A 5,049-nucleotide genomic window follows, 5' to 3' on the forward strand; every position below is an offset into this window, starting at 1 on the left:
GACAAATGGTTTTGGATTGTTCTTAGGGATTATTCTGGCTTAGTGAATTAGTGGTTGTGGATTCTCCTCTAATAACCATGACTTCACTAGCACTGACTAGTTAGCTAGGGTTTTAGCACCAGGCATTATTTTCCTTTTGTTGTGTGATTTTTTTTTTTTTTTTTTTGAGACAGGGTTTCTCTGTGTAGTTCTGGCTGTCCTGGAACTCACTCTGTAGACCAGGCTGGCCTTGAACTCACAGAGATCTACCTGCCTCTGCCTCCCAAGTGCTGGGATCAAAGGTGTGCGCCACCACCACCTGGCTTGTTGAGTGAGTCTTAAGTCCAATTAGAGAGCTGTTGGTTACTATCAAGGCATGTGTGTCACGACTGCACCTGGAGTGTTATCATGACTTGTTGGTCATTGATGTGGTTCATTGGCGTCATAGTTGGGTAGGACTGTTGGTTGCTTCCTTGCTTTGGAAGCTTCCATGGCACCTTCTGGACACTAGAAGTGTTTGATTGGATTAGCCACATGGTGTACCCTTGTGTAGCCTGTCCCCAACATTACTATCTCAGTGCATTGTCTTCAATGTGTACCTTGAGAGAATTATTTATTCTCTTTTTTGTAAGTTTTTATTTCTTCTTTGTGGATTTCACATCATGTCTCTCAATCCCATTCATTTCCCTGACCCTTTGTATCTATTCTCTGCCCTTGTAATGCCCCCTTCCCCCAAATAAAATAAAATAAATAAGAGAAAAGAAAAAAGGAGAGAGAAAAAGGAGAGAAATCTTATTGTGGAAGCTGTAGTGTAACACAGTGAGTCACCCAGATTATCCTTTTGTCCATATATCTTCAGTTGCAAGTGCTTATTACAAAGAGTCATTGGACTGGTTCGGAGGCCTCTGTTTTTATGCTACACTATCAATACTGAGACTCCTCTTGGATATCCTGTTGTTGCCCTGTGTTGTGGAGATCTTGCAGCTTTGGATCTGCAGGACCAGCCTCTTCACATGCTCCAGCAGATCATAGATGGGGTGGGCCAACTCATAGACCTGATTCTAGGCCTGGGTGGTTGCAGGGTAGGTCAGCCTACCAGTTGTCCCCCATCCTCACCACCAGGGTGAGCTCTCCAGCATTACCCTGGCTAATTCACCCTTTGCAGCAAGGAGCATGGGGTGGGACTTGTTCTCCCTGCTTTCATGCCTTCACTACCAGGTTGGCTCACCCATACCTTCACCACCAGGGGCCAGCTCTACTGTGTTGCCCAGGTGAGGTGCAGGGGCCCACTCTCCCAAGTGCTGCAGCTGGTGAGGGGCAGGGACAGCCCTCCTGCTCTCAATGACCTCAGGGATAGCTCTCCCCCACCTACCACAGGCAGTGAGAGGTGGTGTGGGGGGGAGAGGACCATCTCTCTCTTGCCCAAACTACTGCATGGCAGATGAGGGGCAGGGCCAGGTCTCCCCTGCTCACATTCTCATGGCTGGCTCACTCTTACCCCAGTCAACAGGGTCAGCTCTTCTGTGCACCCTGGCAAGTGAGGTGCAGGGCCTGCTCTCCCAAGTGCTGCATCTGGTGAGGAGCAGGGCCAGCTCTTCCTCTTCTGCTCTCTTATTATTTCTTATATGAGGACATTTCCTAAACAATTATTGCCCATATTTAACAAAATAATTTTTAATTTTAATTGTGGTTTTCCTGCCTCAGAAGTACTTTAGCTCTGTAGTTAGCTTTTCTAAATTAGGACCTGGTGCAGGGTTGTGTTGTTGTGCCTCCTAAGTCAATTTCAGTCTTCAGCAATGGTTTCTTGGGAGGACTAACTCTGCTATCACTGAGCATGTCCCACCTTTTCATTTCTCAGTCTTTTTGTTTCAGATGTCATCTGGCTTGTTTCTTTGCCCCTTGAGTTTCCTGTAGTCTAACATGACAACAGAAATCCTAACTACTTCTGATTTCAACATCATCGGCAGGGAATCCATCATAGATGGTAATGTGAAGATCACTTTGCACCCTATGAGCACTCATACTCTTTGGCTGCCATATCATTATTGTTATGATTAATTACTGAACTCAGATGGTGACAGTTTGATATCATCTCTGTGTCCAGCAGTAAGCTGGGTAGCACAGCCTGTGGCTACAGTACACAGTCAATTAATATAATAGCCACGGTTTTGGACCTTGTAAAGATAGCATCTAACTAGACACATGGATCACTGTAATTTCCAGAGAATAATGTTTCAATGCAATGCTAAGATGGACCTTTTGATTGTCTCAGAGTTCTGTCTCTAAAACAGTGTTTTGTATTAAAATGGGTTCACTTAATTATGTTGACAGCTACTTCTCTTTAACCTGGCATGAATTCCTTCCTCAGTATATTTTCTGTTTAGTATGCAAAAAAAGACCAGTGAAAATAAAAGTGGAATTATATCTTTGGCTCATGGTTATGATCTTGTCTTTGAACAACCATCCAAAAGCAGCTGATGCGGATCATTAAGACTCTGGGCAGGGCTGTCCACTGTAGGAAATCAGTTCTGTCCACTTCAGAGTCAGACATACCCACCAGAGCACTTGAAGATGGCCTCTGCCCTGGGCAGTAATGAAGATTATGATATCTGAAAGTATCCAGAAGAATGTGAAACAGTGTGATGCTCAACTCATGTAAACTAGAAACAGCCCCATGAGGAAATCCTGCATTGTGGTTTGAATATGAAATGGCTCCCTAGGTCATGTGTTTGAACACATGGTTCCCAGCTAATGTGGGTCTTGAGGTGTGATCTAGCTGGAAGAAGTGAATCTCTAAGGGTGGGGCTTGAGGTTTCACATCCAGCACTACTTCCTGGTCTCCCAGCTTCCTAATCATGGAGGTAACACGGCCAGCTGCTTCACACATCTGCCACGATGCCTCCTCTGTCATGATAGAACACAGCCGCTCAACTGAAGGCAAAAACAAACCTTTCATTCATGAAGTTGATTCTTGTCAAATATACCATCACAGTAGTCAAAGAAGTAACTAATACAGGTTATAGTCAGTCTGACTTACAGATGAAAATATTCTTCAGCTTTTAAATAACCCTCAGGGGTCACAAAAAATTAGGCAAGGATCTCTCTGCTTCACCCCAACAGTTCAGATGCTCCTGCTGCAGTATGTGAGGGAGTGTCTGCTCATCCTTCTAACACTATGCCCCTAATAAAGACCCTCAAGAGAGTCTTGGTTTCTCGTAGGGGTATCTGTCATATGGTTGTTCTGGCAAGGAAAGTTCTGCACCAACCTGTTTCCCAGAGTACAGGAGCTTAGTGTCCCCAGTTCTCAAGGGATAATGATGACATCCCTACTCATTGGGACAGGTACAATGGCCTTTTAAACATTTCTATAGATTTACTTTTATTATTTTTATTTAAGTAATGTGTGCATGTGTGAGAGAGAGTGTGTGTATGAATGTATGTCACATGTGTGCATGCCTGTGCAGGGCAGAAAAGGACATCAGATCCCCTGGAGATGTAGCTATGTGTGAGCTACCTGGTGTGAGTGCTGGGAACTGAACTCTGGTCTTCTGGCAGAACAGTAACTCTTAACTCCTGAGCCATCATCTCTCCAGCCCCCACTTTAGACATTTCTAAACACCAACTGGAAAGTGTGTGTGTGTGTGTGTGTGTGTGTGTGTGTGTGTTGTGTATTGTGTGTGCATGTGTGTGCGCATGCCTGTTTATGATCTCTGGGGAAGCATAACTGGATTCTTAACTTGTTCAGACTGGCATAACAAAACTCAGTGAGCTATGGAGGTGACTCAGCAGTTAAAGGGTTTACTCTATAAACAGGAGGACTGGAGTTTGGATTCCTGGAACACAGGTAGATGTCAGGTGGGTATGGCAGCTTGCCTGTAAGTCCAGCCTTAGAAAGCAGACATGGACCATCCTTGGAACCAGTTGGCAATAGACTAGTCATATCAGTGAGCTTTGGATTCGACTGGGAGGTCCTGACTCAATGAATAAGGTGGATAGTGATCAAGGAATATTCTAAAAATTAAAAACCTTAAGTATGTATTTAACAATTTATTTCATGCTCCTTTACAGATTTTCAGTTCATGCTTTCTCTTGCTCTTCAGAAAAAAATGTTGTGCCCCCTGCTTCCAAAAACAAACAAACAAACAAACACCATGATATACTTCTTTTAGGTGTGTTATTTTGTTTAGTTTAGAATCTTTTGATAATTGCTAGGTAATTTCTAGGAAGCTGGGCCAGAAAGCCTGACATATTCTCAAGTACTAAGGCACACTCAAGCATGAAGACATTCAGATGGGTTTCCTCTGGGCCCTGCCTGAGGTCATTCTTACTCTCCATTCTTACAATGCAATTCACAAAATATGTATGCTAACACTGGATGGAGAATTTGTTTGCACGGCATGTAAGGAACTTCTACAGCATAACAAAACAAATGTTCTAATTAAGAAAACCAGCAACAACAACAAACAAACAAAACAACCCCAGAAGCCACATGGTTGACCACCCAGATCTGAAGGAGAATGGAGGCACCACCCAAGGCATCTCCTTGGTGTAGCTAGACCATGATTATAGCACAGGCCAAGGTGGCCCCCAACCTGCGGAGGATTTTGGAAAGGCCCGTGGCTTACTCAGCATCCCTGAAGATCTCAGAGATCGCTTTTTTTTTTTTTTTAATATTTTCCAATATGAGCCAGAGCACATCAAATCACCCATCACGGAGCCTCTGTCCAGTGAGAGGTATGGCTGCCTCTGCAGCCTTATCCTGACCAGGTGTCCATATCTCAAGGATGACAGACAGTTCATCATCCAGGCCCTGCCAAAGCTTGATGATATTGTTTCGAGACAATAGAATCAGAAGGTAAAGTTGAATCATGAAATTACCTATGCACACGAACAAGGACTTACTGGGAGAGAAAAGGTGGAACTGGAAACATCTCCTTTACTAGACTCCATGGGCTTCTAAGATACACCTGCAAGTTATAACAGTCATGTAAACAAGTAACTGGAGTGGAACACTACACAATTCCCAATGTTCACCCACTCGGAAAAGTAATCACTCCAAATGGCAGAAGA

The sequence above is a fragment of the Peromyscus californicus genome, unplaced genomic scaffold, assembly GCF_007827085.1.
Source record: "Peromyscus californicus insignis strain IS unplaced genomic scaffold, ASM782708v3 Scaffold_23__1_contigs__length_62951481, whole genome shotgun sequence".
NCBI classification, from domain to species: Eukaryota; Metazoa; Chordata; class Mammalia; order Rodentia; family Cricetidae; genus Peromyscus; species Peromyscus californicus.